At 41.8% G+C, this 17,126-nt stretch overlaps 1 pseudogene across 1 annotated transcript; it reads left to right on the top strand.

Annotated features, from left to right (window-relative positions):
* Window positions 1–13,808, top strand: LOC144050878 (ras association domain-containing protein 8-like; annotated as a pseudogene). Its single transcript, XR_013293962.1, has 5 exons — window positions 1–134; window positions 1,772–1,899; window positions 8,762–9,399; window positions 9,483–9,739; window positions 9,834–13,808. The product of XR_013293962.1 is annotated as a ras association domain-containing protein 8-like (transcript).
* The last annotated feature ends 3,318 nt before the right edge of the window (window positions 13,809–17,126 follow it).

The raw sequence follows: 17,126 nt of genomic DNA on the forward strand, positions 1-17,126 counted from the left end.
TTCATTTCTCTTCCTAAACTGGAGTGAGTCCGTAGGTGAATATGTGAGGCCTGCTTTGCACATTCACAAACTTAACCACACAACTCCAGGTACAGAATCGGGCGTATCAAAGATCAAGAGACTTTAACTAAGAGGTAAGTGTACACTTTAGTAGCAGTTGGTATTGATTGTTTTTAAACATCACGTTTGGTAGCTGAAAACTTTTTTCTTTAAGTGACAAAAATACTGTAAATGTGCCACACCCATTAACAGCAATCCCATCCTTGGTAGAAAAATCAGTCAGATTACAATCATTAAGAACCAAATTTAAAGTAACAACCAGAGAGAATTGAACGACAAATTGAATCGCATAGCAAAATGGAATAATTACAATTTGTTAATGAAAGCAATCAATCAAAAATGGATTTATCATTCTCACGATAATTTCAGAGAACTTCCAAATACTGTATTCTCTTTTCTGGAATGTTCTGATGCTACCGAGGATGTTTTGAATATTGTAAATGGAGTATGCAGTCTGAGTCAATCAGGAATGTCGCCGTGTTCTGCTACATTCCTGCCTCCTTCAAACGTGTACATAGAGACAAAACCCCAACACAGTAACATCTGTTCTCATGTATGAAAGATAAACTTGCCCGGTAAGAACTCAAATTCCTTTTGTTGGATTTAAACAGAATGTTCAGATAATGGTTTGTTTCATTATATAATGCTCAACATGACTTGTTGTTCTTCAAGCACTCATCCTCATCCAGCAATACAAATCAAAATGATAAAAGGACAGTGTTATAGATTTTTATGTTTGAATGTATGGATTGCATATCACATATGATTGACTTTTGCTTAGATCACTGATGATCCAATGCACAGATGGGCAACTTGTGGCCTACTATCAAAAAAACGCAATAATATTTCATGTACGTTTTGCATGAAAAATGGAGGAACATGGGGACTAAATCTCAGAAAAAACGTGAAAAATCCAAATTGTGAAAAGATATTGAAAAAAAGAAAGAAAAAAGTGCTAAACTGCTAATGTGCAGGGTTCAAGTGTAATTCTTAAGTTGTAATATAACCAATCACCACAAGATTGCAGATATGGCTTTGTAGCATTTACACAGTCTTATACTGCTCTCTATACTACAACATGAAGGCCCAATATTTTTTTGGAGGATTTGGAATCATATGCAGGACAAACATAATACTTAAATAACATTAACATTTTGAGTAAGTTGATTTTTGTAAAGAAGAAAAAAATGCACAAAATGAATTCTTGTGCTTAATATTGGTTTTCTGTCTTTGTGTTAACTTTATATGCAAGAGAGCCCTTAGCACTGGGGAACATTTTCAGATGATGCTCATGTTGTTGTTAGCTTCAAACACTCGACTTGTTGGGTTAGGATAGTGGACCTTCATACATGCATTGAAAAATGTATTGTCAAAAATACAATAATATTAAGAGCGTATTTTGCACGGACAGTATGCACATTTTATTTAAAATAGCATTTTGTCATAAGCGCATGGTCCTAGAGAATCACCAATGAAAAACAATTTCCCCTTACAGCAATTAAGTTGCCCATCCTTGGCATATCATATATGACTGACTTTTACTGATTGTGTAATGATTCACTTTACACTCCGTGATGGTGTACTTATGAGAGTAAGTAGTTTATTTTGTCTATATGTGAATTGTGATATGGTGTAGAAAAAGGATGGAAGGCTGCATTTTGCTAAAGTGCTGTTTAAGTCACTGACCTTGACTGTCGGTCTGTTCTCCTAGCTTCCTATGGTGCTGCGTGTCAGCGATGGAGATGAAGGTGTGGGTGGACGGTGTGGCCCGAGTGGTGTGTGGAGTATCCCACACCACTTCTTGTCAGGATGTTGTCATTTCTCTTGCGCAAGCAATTGGTAAGCAGTTTTGTCACACTTTACACCAGGGGTGGCCAAGTTCGGTCCTCGAGAGCCTCCATGTTTCTTTGCACTAAGACACCTGGATCAGGATCTCAGGCTTCTGCAAAGCTTGCTGATGAGCTGCGCTGAAGGAGGGAGACAATTAAAACAGGCTGGATAGTGGCTCTCGATGACCGAACCTCGCCACCCCTGCTTTACACCTTGAAACGGAACCAAAAATGTTAGTCAAATTTGTTTTCTTGAGCAACTATCCAAATAATCATTACCATGCAGACGTGTTCTTACAGCAACGTGTAAGGGTCTGGGTGCTACAGTGCAGGGTTTTTCCTATGTAGAAAATTTGAAGGCGGTTGCCACCACCTAAGTTGCTTGCTGCCTCCAGCCTGAGCGACTAATATCGCTCAACACAGCCGCAGCGCTCCAGTTTGGCAGCAACGTATTTTAAATGTAGTTGCAGCATTGCACCATTATGGAGGCGCTGTATGAACAGCAGTGTACCGGAAAGACTTGAACAACAACCGAAGAAGAAACTTTTTTTTTCTTTATCATACCGAAGAAGAAACAGATCACGGAGCAACTGTTGCACACGGCCATTTCCTGCTTTTGAGGTAGAGGTGGCGCGCTCCAGCCATCGCCAAAGTCATAAAAACACAGTATATACAATAAATATAATAGTGTTTTACAACATCGCTGAACAATATTTACAATTTAGTATGTACTAGTGGATGACTTTTTAAAGATTGTATTAAAAAAAAAATTGCGAGTCGTGGCAGACCGCACAACACCGGGCCATCCACTTAAATAAGCGCTCAAGCTAGCCGCAGCATGGGGCTTCTGCTTGGCCGGCCCATGGTCATGGCTCCAGCTTTGAGTATGGCGGCTTTAGAAACCGCAGGAAGCTTTCAGCTGCCCGGTGAGTGAGGGTGTGTTCCATTTGAGCACTCGCGGTGAGCTTCACGTGCCTGTAGTGTCAGGACGGCAATATTTCATCCACGGTGGAAATGCGAAATGTTTGTAGTCTGTATATATATTGTGCATATTTGACATGATGCTGGCTGGCTGTCGGGTGTCTCGTTGTCATGCTGGTTAAACCTGGAAATACATTTTTCATCTATATGTCAAAGCTTACGTGCATTTCATGGGCTATACTTTAAAACGTTGCCATATCGTGCAACGGAAATTCATATTTTGAATCCTGGAAAAAACAGTGGCCGATACTTCCCACTTGTGAAATGTTACGGCAGAACCGTTTTAATGAATGAATGCTTTAACGTGATAATAGTTATCACTATATAATAGTTTCCAACATTCTTATTGGAACTATTATTATTATTATCATCATTATCATCATCATTATCATCATCATTATAGTATTATATGTTGGCTGCAAAAAATGAAAGCGAGACAATTAATTTACAGAATACATGCACGCCATGGCGCATAGTCAGGATTAAGGATGAACTCTTGAGTAGTCACCGATACTGATACCAGATACCAATACCTCTAGTAAATAAAATTCCCGACCCAAAAATTACAGATGATTTTAAAGAAAGACCTTTATATCCCAATATATAATCTTTCCTTAACATTGCATGAAATTAATCATAAAAAGACTGCAGAAGGGCGGCCGTTAATGGTATCGGTCACCGCCGTGAGTACCAATACCTTCAAATAAGACTGTATTGGCACCGATACCTGGTATCGGTAGTTGCCCATTATGTCAGGGTGGTACCACCTCTGCCTCAATTTGAGCCAGGAAAAACCCTGCTGTGAATATATTTTTAATATGATTACAAATTAATATGATTACAAATCAATTAGACACAAATTCAGTGTACCAAATCGATTCCATACAACAAGGGCATCAAACAAATTTTTGTCACGGGCCGCATTGTACTTTGTAGTCATGGTTTCCCTCGGATGGCCATTATGACTGAAACCTTATAAATGTACCTCTTCATATTTTTACATACCAGGGCTGTAGTCAAATCCACCTTTATTGAGTCCAAGGCAAGTTTGTGTCACAAACGTCAGAGTCTAAGTCAAGTCTGAGTTCACACGTTCCGAGTCCAAGTCCAGATGAGAGCAAGAGTAAAGCTTAAGACAGAAAAATACTACATTCATAAACACAAAATTAGAGAGATTTCAGTATGTTGTTGTTGTTCTAAGATGGCATGTAACCCTTTGCTTTATAAAAAGTGTGCAGATAAATAACAAAAACAATTTCGAAAGCATGTTTCTTTATTGAACGGTGAGAGCAGAACGGGTGGGAATGTGTTATTTTCTTTCCGTAAAATACAATAAATACAAAAATAATAATGGATGGACAGACATGGAGCTTGCCTCCGAACGAATATCAGTGGGCGGCATCTTAAGTATGACATGGTGCCGTATATGTCTAAAATTGCATTCGTACAGAATCTGCAGGTTGGTTCATCTCGGTTTGTTTGTTTGTTTTTAAGATGTTGTGGCTAACGGTAGTTCTCGATGGTTGGTAAAGCCAAATTTTATAGCCCCGCTGTTGGCTGACATGACTAAAAGAAAAAGACTGAGTTTTTCGGCGCAAGCGGTCCACAATCAGATGGCTTGCAGCCCGGTAGCCATGGTTATTGAGGAGCCAATGTCAATGCTGGTCTATTTTGATAATCTTGAAAAAAAATTATCTTTTGAAGGAGATGTTACTTTTCAGAAATAAAAATGTAGTTGGAAATATTTTGCGAGTCCAAATGAGTCTGAGGCAAGTCCGAGTCAAATGCCGAGGAATCCGTGTCAAGTCAGAGACAACAAAAAATCGTGTCGAGTCCGGACTTGTACTCATACTACAGCTTTATTACATATACACTACCCAACAAACTGATGGGTAACTAATATTTAAATCAGAAGTCAAGAATAATAGTTTGTTGGACTATTGTTCAAGATAGTGGGTTTAGGGAAGGGGTTTGGTAACAAGAAAATGCTTGCGATATTTCAAAGTTATTATTTTTTGAAATTTTGTTACAGTTTTTAGCAAGCATCAGCAAAAAGCAGCCTCATGGAGCATCATGGACATAAGATTGTTTTTCAGCAAACAAAGATGTAAAAATGCAGAGACAAAAAAATGCTAAAATCAATTTGTTTTGTTAAGTACTGTTTTATATGATGTGGCTGCACTTCACCCATACGCAGAATTGTACATGTATTATTATTATTATTTTGTGGTTCAAGCGCAATTTTCTGATGTGTATGTTAATGTATGATTTTATAACATGGTACAGAAAAGCAATATATACTGTAGTCAGAAAACAAACATTCTATATTAAGTTAATGTCAGTTAATATATTTTATATGTTGTGTTTCATTTAAAAGAACATTTCAAAAACAAGTCCAACATCCATTTTTGTTCTGTAAACTGTGGGGAGCTGGTTTACTCCAGAAACATGCATACTATCAATTGCGTATGTTGAGGAGCTGTTGTATCAAAAAGAGTACTCTTCTCAAGAAATTAGGGTTGGGATATGTTTATATTTTAAGTCCTTTTCTCCTTTGCATAACTTTTATTCAATTCATTTTACTCACTAGTTGGGGTTCCATCCATCCATTTTAATTCCAATTTTCAGGAAATGCGAAAATAAAACTGAATAGAAATACTAGAAATTCAAAAAAGAGGGAGTGGGTTTTGAAGCGTATCGAAAATAAGGATTGCGAATTTTGGCTAGGAAAACAGGTTTTGCGAATAACCGCTGGCAAGACCGGATACACGTCACACATTTACATATTACGTCACTCGTACGTTTGTAGTCCCAAAGCAATGTAAAACGATAAAGTAAGGTATATTTGGGGGGTGGACGAAACAGAAATCTTTTTGGAATTAATTAAAGAAGTGAATATTAATGCTAATTTAGATGGAAAACAGCAAAGAAACGCTACGGTTTATCAACAATTACAAAAGCAAACTCATACGACGTCACCGCATGGCGCAGTCGCTTCCTGTTCTTCTTCTTTTAAATTATTGTTGGATCACATCTCTATGGTTGCATACTTTTTTTTCCTTCTGAGAGAGCTCAGTATTGTTCATTCAGTAATCTTACCAATTCGACATGTCATCATCATTGCACTCTCTTTTTTTTCTTTTTCTTTTCTTTTTGTATGTGTGTGTGCGGGTGTGTGTGTGCATATGTGCGTGCGTGTGAGTGTGTGGTCATTAATTCACCTAAAACCTATTAAAACCATTCACTTAAACTGAATACTTCAGAATCCCGCTGGAATCGTGAAGACCCGAGGAAGGATCAAAGAAAAGAAAGAAAAGTGAACCACAGCACCGGCCAGACATCACCTACTACCCACCGGGTTACCAACCAGAATCTTTCACCAACCTCAGAAACATCTAGATTCAAACCAATTAGGGAGACCCAAGAGACCAAACACCCCCCCCCCCACTCGTACCACCTTCCCCCCCACCAAGCCCCCCTACCCCACTTCCGCCAACCCCTCAAACCCCGATGCCCAATCCCCGGGGACCCCCCCATACCCAGGCATCGGTGCCGGAAAGGGGCCGGACAGCACCCATGCCCACCTCCAGCCGCGTGGTGGGGTGGAAGACTGTGGGCAGAAGGAGAGATGGGCGCACCGGGAGACCCAGGCCCGGCGGGGAAAGGCCCCGTTCGTCATGCCAGCGTACTTAGTGAAAGCTAATCCTGTTACTGAATTTGCCAGCTCGCCGACTGGCAAACTCTACCCCTACACCATGGATGTGACCCCACCCAGTGTATATACGTGTGTGTGTGTGTGTGTGTGTGTGTGTGTGTGTGCGTGTGTGTGTGTGTGTGTGTGTGTGTGGTGCATTAAAATTGGGAGCAGGTGAGATGGAGCAGAGGGAAATGATATCCCCCCCACTCCGATCCACCTGCTTGCCAGACGTGTCGGTGAGTGTATGTGGTGCATAAAAAAAAAAAATGGGGGGGGGGGGGCGTCGTGGCGCAGCGGGGATACAGATGGGGGGACTGCAGCACTGCTTAATACTGCGATCTGCCCAACCAATGGCTCTCCAACCCGACACACCCGCCACTCCTAGTTGTGGGGTGCATTAAAATTGGAGGGGAGTTGTAGGGCGAAGACGGTGTCTCAGGCCTACCCCCCTAAAAAAAAGTGTGTGTTATGTGCTTTATGTGTCTATTAATAAATTGTAATGTGCAAAACTAGTGCAGTGAGTTAAGAGAAGCGACCAGCGGGGCCTTTCCCAACCCGGCAGAGGCAGGGGCAGGAGGCGCACCCGCCCACTGCACCACCAAACACCCCCCACACCCCCACACCCCAACGGGACCCCAGCGGGCAGATGTAGACAGCACGGCGGGGCGATAGGGCTCGCCCCCTGGAGACTGGGGCCTGCCCGAGGTGCCAGGAGGCTCAATGCCCATTAGTGCCCATTGGAAGTGAATCTTGAGGAGTTGGTGAAAGGTGTCATTTGATGTGGTCTACTCGATCCTGCTGGCAGCAACTGGGTTCCTGCCTATAAAAGCACAACCATTAGTTACAATTTGCCAAATACAGAAACAGCAATATAAGTTATTGAGATGTGGTGTCTCCCACTAACAAGCAGAATTAAGTGACCAGATTTAGATTAAAAAATTCTATATACGTAGACCATGTTTGTATACATTTTAGTATTTGGATTTTATTCAAGGCAGATATTTTTTCCATTAAAATGTGATTTATGAGAAGGTTAGACCATTATCGATATTCAGAGTTTGTTTATTTTTCCAGTTAACAAGAATAGTTTTTTAGCGTGTAGATCAGAGGTGGGCATCGAGGGCCGAAGTCCTGCAGGTTTTGGATGTTTCCGTTCTCCAACACAGCTGATATATGATCAGCTCATCAGCAACAATCCCGTTTATTGGAATCAGCTTGTGTTAGAATTGAGAAACCTCCAAAACCTGCAGGACTCTGGCCCCCGAGGACCAAGATTGCCCACCTCTGGTGTAGATTGAAATAATTTACGTGCTAAGTCAGTTGTTGTTAGGTCATCTAGCAAACAAAAGTTTGGAGATAAAGAGATCCTACAGTCCAAGAGAGCGGAAAGTTTTTCTAAGACTTTAGTCCAGAAATACATAACCAGTGTGTGTGTGTGCATAACCATAAAGCATGAAAATAAATGTCAGAGTCTGAGAGTCCCATTTTCTTCATCATATACTGAGTAATATATGTTCTATGAATAATTTTATATTGGGTAAGTTGTAAATTTGTGTGTTTTGTCTTTTTAAATACGTTTTCACAAACTTGAGTCCAAAAGTCAAATTCCGAAGCTATAGACAAGTCATTCTCCCATTTTGAAATGGGTAAATACATTTTATCTGTATACGAAAGTAACATATATTTTTGAGAGTTTCGTTGTTGTCGGAGCTTTGTAATATCTCTAGCTAAAGCAGGCGGTTGGAGCGTACCCCGAAGTGTTGGAATTTGTTTATCATATTTTTAACTTGCAGATAATGTAAAAAAAAACTGTTTTTTATTTTGTATTTCTGGAGCAAGTTTGTAAATGATATAAACATATCTGTGAAAAGATGGTGGAGATCTATGGTGTATACCGCCACCTACAGCGGCGGAGTCCCCTCTCAATATTTGCAAAAGAACAACAGATGGAAACGGGCATAAGTCGCATGTCCATTTTGCACATTTTCAGTAAATTTGCTTTAAAAATTTGAAACAATTGGATGGAAACCTGACTACTGACTTCCCATGCAATTTTTGGAGCGGGAAGCGCGCCCAAACCATGACAAGTTTTAGACCTTCAATTCCAGCTCACAAAGTGTTGTGTTTATATTTTTGGATTAGTTTATGTATGTATGCATTTGTGGCTTACATTAACCTAATTTCTATTACGCAGGGCAAACTGGTTGTTACATTCTAATCTTGAAATTGCGGGGTACAGAGAGACAGCTGGGTGCTGATGAACATCCGCTGCAGCATCTAAATAAGCTCGAACAGCTGGCTGCTGAGGTCCAGTTCATTCTGCGACGGACTGGTCCCAGCCCGATGAGAAAACATCCCGAGTCATTCATCCTGCTCTGCTCAATTCGCAAGAGTCAGAGTCCCTGCAACACAGCGAGGCAGACAAGACTCACACTTTCAGTCTTGGTGCGCCAGAAGTATCCAGAAGGACTACATCCAGTCAGGCTTCCAGGGCCTCACGTGAACTGAACCCTTCCCTTGTAAATTTTCTTGATCCTCACTACACACCAAAGGTAAATGGGACTTCGTACTCCTCCTCCAAGGAGGAGATATTTAGGCAGATTCTGCAGCAACAGAGGACACTGAAAGACTTGCAGCTTCATCTTAAAGATCTGGAGGATGAGACAGAGTGGTGGGAACAGGAAATGGTGTCTGCTACAATTTCTGGAAAGAATTTGGGCTCTGCAGAAGAACTAGACAGATTGAAACAATGGTTCGAAAATAATGAGGCAGAGCTAATGCAGAATCAGCTATGGAGAGAAAGGTTACAGAAACAAATAGACAGAGAACAAGGTAAGATAATATTTATATTGTAGGAAATGTGTGTACTTTTGGACCATCTTAAAACAAAATACTGTCTTCATGCACCACAACAGAATTGCAGAGTGGTCTACACCAGATCGAGACATCAGTACTTGATAATAGTTATCGAATCAAAGAACTTTTGGACCATTCTTCAAATCTAGAGCACAACATACAACTTGAAACCGCTCAGGTGGACCCTCAGCACTCTGAAGAGATCTTGAGGACTCTGAAATGGGAATTCAGCCATTGCATGCTGCAGAGCGAGGAACTCGATGAATCATTGTCAAGGAATTTGAAAGAGATGCAAACTACAGAGGACAGGTTTAAGGTATGGATTTTCTTTTTCTCTGCAGATCAACATATTCAGCAAGATTTTTATGAATGTAAATTTTTTTGCAATTGTTATATGCATCATTCCTTAGGGCAAATGGGAGACAATTGAGGAGCTGAAGAAGGAGCTGAGACAATGTAACTTGCAGCATTTCATCCAGCAGAGCAGTGGCACTTCACTTGGAGACCAGACAAACTCTTTGCCTGTCGCTGAAGCTTTCCTCAGAAATTCTGGCATTATGGAATGGGACTGTAATAGTTAGCTTGCTGTTTTGCAGTTTACAGTGAACATAATGTGAAACTCCTGAATATAGTTCATGACACAAAGACACATAAAATGCCATTATGATTATAATTATTTTCAGTGACGTCTCTGCATTTGGGGCCAGCGGGGCTGGGCCCCACCAGATGGCGCTGTTAAACAGTATGCAGGCTAATAATTTATAAAATCTTATTTTGTCAAGAATAATAATATTCAAATAAATACCAATTATGTTTGTAAGGCCTTCTTCTTTTCCTTTTGGCTTTTCCCTTCAGGGGTCGCCACAGTCAATCAGTTGCCTCAATCTAACCCTACGGTCCTCTGCATCCTCTGCTCCCAAACCAACTACCTTCATGTCCTCTTTAACTACATCCAAAGACCTCCTCTTTGGTCTTCCTCTAGACCTCCTTCCTGGCATTTGGAAACTCAGCATCCTTCTGCCAATATACTCACTATCTCTCCTCTGGACATGTCCAAACCATTTCAGTCTGGCCTCTCTGATTTTATCTCTAAAGCCTCTAACATGCGCTGTCCCTCTGATGCACTCATTCCTGATTCTCTCCAACCTGGTTACTCCCAAAGAGAACCTCAGCATCTTCATCTCTGCCACCTCCAGTTCTGCCTCCTGTCTTTTCCTCAGTGGCACTGTCTCCAGACCAAACAACATCGCTGGTCTCACCACAATTTTATAAACCTTTCCTTTCATTTTAGCTGAAACTCTTCTATCACACATCACATCTGACACTTTTCTCCACCCGTTCCAGCCTGCCTGCACACGCTTCATCACTTCTTTTCCACACTCTCTATTGCTCAGGACTGTTGACCCTAAATACTTAAACTCCTCCACCTTCTTGGTCTCTTCTCCTTGTAACCTCACTCTTCCACTTGGGTCCCTCCCATTCACACACAGATAATCCGTCTTGCTACAACTAACCTTCATTCCCCTCCTTTCCAGGGCAAACCTCCACACCTCTAGCTTCTCCTCCACCTGTTCCCTGCTCTCACTACAGATCACAATGTCATCTGCAAACATCATAGTCCATGGAGATTCCTGTCTACCCTCATCTGTCATCCTGTCCGTTACCATAGCGAACAAGAAGAGGCTCAGAGCTGATCCCTGATGTAGTCCCACCTCCACTTTGAACTCCTGTCACACCTACAGCACACCTCACCACTGTCTTACAGTCATCATACATGTCCTGCACCACTTAAACATACTTCTCTGCCACTCCAGACTTCCTCAAACAAAACCACAGTTCCTCTCTGGGCACCCTGTCGTAAGCTTTCTCCAGATCTACAAATACACAATGAAGCTCCTTCTGACCTTCTCTGTACTTCTCTATCAACATCCTAAAGCAAATACTGCATCTGTGGTACTCTTTTTTTTGGCATGAAACTATACTGCTGCTCACAAATGTTCACCTGTGCCCTCAGTCTAGCTTCAACAATTCTATTCCTATAGCTTCATTGTGAGGCTCATTAGCTTTATTCCTCTCTAAATCCTACAACTCTGTACGTCTTCCTTGTTCTTAAAAATGGGCTGCAGCACACTTCTCCTCAATTCCTCAGGCATCTTTTCACTAAGCTCCTGTTGAACAACCCAGTCAGAAATTCTACTGCTACCTCTCCTAGACACGTCTGTACTTCCACAGGTATATCATCAGGACGAGTGCCTTTCCACACTTCATCCTTCTCAATACACTTCTCACTTACTAATCTTTGCAACTTCTTGGTCCACAACAGTCACATCTTCTACTCTTTGTTCTCTCTCGTTTTCCTCATTCATCAAAGTACTCTTTCCATTTTCCCATCACACTACTGGCATCTGTCAATACACTTACATCCCTCTCCTTTATTACCCTAACCTGTTGCACATCTATCCCATCTCTGTCTCTTTTCCTTGCCAACCTGTATTGATCAGTCTCTCCCTCCTTACTATCCAACCTAGCATACAAGTCATCATAAACCCCTTGTTCGGCCTTTGCCACTTATACTTTCATACTACGCTGCATTTCCTTGTACTCCTGTCTACTTTCTTCATTCCTCTGTGTCCCACTTCTTCTTAGCTTACCTCTTTCTCTGGATCCACTTCTGCACCTCCTCATTCCACCACCAAGTTTCCTTATCTCCTTTCCTTCCAGATGACACACCAAAGACTGTCGTACCGGTCTCCCTGATCACATTTGCTGTAGTTGTCCAGTCATCTGGAAGCACCTCCTGACCATCCAGAACCTGTCTCAACTCCTTCCTGAAAGTTATGCAACACTCTTCTTTTTTCAGTTTCCACCATTTCGTCCTCTGCTCTGCCTTTGCCATCTTTGTCTTCCTCGCCACCAGTTATCCTACACACTACCATCCTATGCTGTCTGGCTACACTCTCACCTACCACTACTTTGCAGTCGCTGATCTCCTTCAGATTACACCATCTACACAAGATGTAGTCTACCTGTGTACTCCTACCTTCACTCTTGTAGGTCACCTTATGTTCCTGCCTCTTCTGGAAGAAAGTATTCACGACAGCCATTTCCATTCTTTTTGCAAAGTCAACCACCATCTCTCCTTCTGCATTCCTCTCCTGGATACCAAACTTGCCCATCACCTCCTCATCACCTCTATTTCCTGCACCAATGTGTCCATTGAAGTCTGCACCAATGACAACTCTCTCACTTCTAGGGATGCTCTGCATCATTTCATCTGTCATGTCTGGGGAGATCTGGCTTTGGTTGAGGGCCCTGAGTGGGTTCCTGCCCTTCCGCGGGTTGACCAATCCAGGCCCTCAGCCACTTGTGCCTGGCCCCAGGTGTGGCTAGTTACCCAATTAGTGTGGGTGCATTTAGTTCCCGGGTGGTGATCAGTCCGTGTGGGATCATTGTCGCTTGTCACGGTCACCCCCGGAGTCTTGTCTGTCACTTTGATTTTGTATCTTTTCAGTTCCTTGTTTTGTTTAGCATTAACCAGTACACTGGTTAGTGTGTTTTGTAAAAAAAGCACGCCAGTCTCGCCTGCACTCCTGCTGTGGTTCTCCTGCCTCGCTGCATTTTGGGTCCTCCACCTCACACGCCGACAGACACCACGCCGCTCCGTGACCACACCGTGACATCATCAAGGTCCAACCCGAAGTTTTCCTTCTCCTCCAGCTCACCTGCTACCTGTGGCACATACCCACTAACAACATTGATCATCACACCTTTGATTCGTAGCTTCTGGCTCATCACTCTATCTGACACTCTTTTACCTCCAGGACGTTCCTAACAAACTTCTCCTTCACGTTAACTCCTACTCCATTTCTCTTCCTATCTACAGCATGATAGAATAACTTAAACCCTGGTCCTAAACTTCTAGCTTTGCTCCCTTTCCACCTGGTTTCCTGAACACAAAATATGTCCACCTACCTCCTCTGCATCATGTTAACCAGAGCTCTACCTTTTCCTGTCATAGTTCCAACATTCAAAGTCCCTACTCTTAGTCCTAGACTCTTGGTGTTCCTCTTCTCTTTCCTCCTACAAACACACCTTCCTCCTCTCCTTCTTCGACCAACAGTAGTCCAGTTTCTACCGGCACCCTGTAAGTCAACAGCACAGATGGCTGTCATTAACCCGGGCCTCGACCAATCCAGTATGGAAGTCATATATTTGATTTGCATGTTTGATTTGGCCAGTTTTTACGTCGGATGCCTTTCCTGACACAACCCTCTGTATTTATTCGGGCAAGGGACCAGCACAAGAAGACACTGGCTTGTGCCCCCTTGCGGCTACATTTTTATGTGTCTAAGGTAATTTTGTTATAAACATACGTATAATACAAAGTCAAGTTCAATGGTCTAACTTTCTAAACAGGAGAGGGCCGGCCCCATGAACGTGTGTTGAAGTGGATGAGCCACTCATATCACAGTGCGCTACACCAAATGAAGCAATTACATTCTTTAATTCTGACTTGAAGGTGTCCTAAAAGACGGTTATCTTTACTTGCATCTTAGGCTGCGTTGACACTGCAGCTCAATTCCGATTTTTCACAAGTTTTTTTCATGCAGTGTGAACGGTACAATTCCGATCTTTCCACACCCGGGCATCATTCGTATGTGAATATATATTGGATATGTATGCGATGCATCTGCACTGTGAACGCTCATCCGCACGCATCCGATTCATACGTCATCAAAAGCGTGATGTACACTCTGCGCGGGCGGGCAGGAGAGAGTGCTTGGAAGGGAGACTACTGACACGTCTGTGAATATATACAAAGCTGTTTTGAGTAAGTGTTGAATTTTTATTTGTCTTTAATTTAATCACACTTGAAATATGAAACATAAAGTTGACATTCAGCCCTGCAGACGGTTCACCACGAAAGGCGATGACGCTTCTTCGGTAGACTTCTCAATGAAATGAGGAGGTTGAGGAGTGTCCCCTCATTTCCCCCAAATTACCTCTTCCAACCTCGCTACTCTGGCGACATGAGATGAAAAAATAAGTCCAACGTATTTCTGTTGCTGTTTGTAAAACTGACGCACAAGGAAGCCGAGGATAGCAACCAACCGGGAGCGAGCGTGAAAACTGTCCACTAACCAGGAGCGCGGGCACAGCTGAATTTGCATAATGAATGCAGACAAGACATTTGAATCGAACTCCTACGACCAGACCACCAATCTGTAGCGTGCGTTGGCACAGCTAAATTTGCACATGACACTGATAAAACTCACTTGCCTCAGCGGCTTGACTGGAGCTGAAACAGTGCGAGTTGGGACAATATTTACTTCCGTGAACATCGCAACGTGACTTCATTTTGGGTGTACTGTATGTCATTTGATGTGTGCTCTTTGCGCATGTGAGTCGCATCACGGGCGCGTGGCGTTCACATTAGATGTCGCATTTGTTTTTGTAATGTGAACGGTCCATAAAAAGATCGGATTTAACAAAAAATCCGAATTGGGCATCACGCTCTGCAGTGTGAACGTAGCCTTAAGGGCGGTTCATGCCATATTTTTGACTTTTTTGTTTAGTTTCACAAACTAAGAGGTTTTGTGTGTGTGTGTTTGTGGTTTTTTGTATTGTTTATTTACATATTTATTTTTTGTACAAGAGACAACAATTTTGAGTCATATCATGGCGGACAATGGAGTATGAGTGAAGTCCTCCTTGTGTTGTTTAGCTTGTTAGTTAGTGCATCCAAGTTTGAAGGGATTGCTGTGCTTCTATGGGGGAAGTACAATGCAGGTGGGTGGGTGTATAGTTGTGTATGTTTGTGTGTATGTTTATATGTGTGCTGTTCGACCGTTTTATTGGAGGTCAAATGTTTTTATTTATGTTTTTGATTTAAGTGTTATATTTCTTATTTCAGTCACAATGTCAACTTTGAATATTAATATGCACAGCGGCAGTAGCTTAACTATAGTTTCGTGGAATGTGAGGGGAATCGGTCGTGCAACATCCTACAAACAAAGATTTTTCTTTTTATTCTCATGTTCATAGGTCATACACCAAGATTGATTTCTTTTTAATGTCAGTTGAATTGCTTGCCAATATAACAAGCTTCACATACCACAACATTCTGATATCGGACCATGGTCCAATTTCATTGCAGTTAAATCACATTTTGTCTAAATCCAAATAACGATGGAGTTTTAATCCTCTTCTAATGGAGGATAACTCCTTTGTGGAGTATATGACTGCGCGTATGGATGAGTTTTTGTTAACTAGTGACAATGGGGAAGTCTCCGATATGATTTTATGGGAGACTTTCAAGGTAGTAATTTATGAGGGGTTATGTTATTTCATTCGAATCATGTAAGAAACAAAAACCTAATACCCGAATTAGAGAAACTGAACAAACACGCTGGAAGAAGCATATAGAACTTCCATTTCACAATCTGATTACAACAAAATCCTAAAGCTTAAACTTGAATATAATACTATTATAGATAAACGTATCAGTAACCTTTTGCTTAAACTTAAACAGAAACATTTTGAACTTGGAGAAAAACCTGAAAATTTGTTAGCAATTCAACTTAGAAATGAACAAGAAAACGTACTATAGATCAAATTAATTCAAAATCAGGGAATTTGGTTACTAATTTAGAAGAAATAAATTGTTGTTTTAGAGACTTATATGAAGAACTTTATGCAAGTAAGAGTACTGTTACTGTAACTGAAATTAGAGATTTCTACAATAATTTAAATATTACTCAATTCGACATCAGTTCAAGAGATGAACTTGATTCTCCAATTCAAGAGGTAGATCTTGTAAGGGCCAGGTGGGTTTGGCTGTGAATTTTATAAGGGTTTTCAGAAATATGTGATTCCTCTCAATGCGAATGGTGAATGAATCAATAAAATATAAGAGGCTTCCTAATTCTCTCTATGATTCAAATATTTGCTTAATTCCAAAGAAAGGGAAATATGAAAACTGACCCTACAAATTACTGACCTATTGCTGTTTTAAACTGTGATTAAAAAAATGCAACTAAAGTGGTGGCCATGAGACTTGGTAATCACATAAATTTTTTGCTTTTGTTTTTTGTATGTGCTTCAGTATGTGAGTGAGTATGTGCATGTGCGTGTGTGTATGCATGTGTGCGTGCGTGTGAGTGTACTAATTAATTCACCTAAAACCTATTAAAAATCCCATACCGTTCACATAAACCGAATACTTCAGAATCCAGCCAGTCGTGAGGTTGTCAGGAGACCGAAGGAAGGATCACAGAAAAGAAAGGAATGTGAAATCCAGCACCGACCAGACATCACCTACAACCCACCGGGTTACCAACCAGAATCTTTCACCAACCCCAGGAACATCTAAACTCCAATAAACTAGGGAGACCTTAAGAGACCAAAGGAAAGACTGAGGAAAGGAAGGAAGGATAGATGAAGCAGAGTGAGATCCACAGACACCAGCTTCCACTGATTCAACGACCAGAGGAAGAAGCAGATTGTGTTTGAATTTTCGATAGATGCTCGTGTGGTGGATCTGGCATGCATGTAAACCTCCACCAAAGAGGAGAGTCGTCGACCCCGGCCAGGACAGAGCAAGCACAACCCCACAGGGCCCCTCAGGCCGCGGCAGCGCCAAGGCACAACCCCCGGGCCCCGCAGGGGCCACCGGCCGGAGAGCAACCCCAGGAGCCAGGAGC

The sequence above is a fragment of the Vanacampus margaritifer genome, chromosome 4, assembly GCF_051991255.1.
Source record: "Vanacampus margaritifer isolate UIUO_Vmar chromosome 4, RoL_Vmar_1.0, whole genome shotgun sequence".
Taxonomy (NCBI): domain Eukaryota; kingdom Metazoa; phylum Chordata; class Actinopteri; order Syngnathiformes; family Syngnathidae; genus Vanacampus; species Vanacampus margaritifer.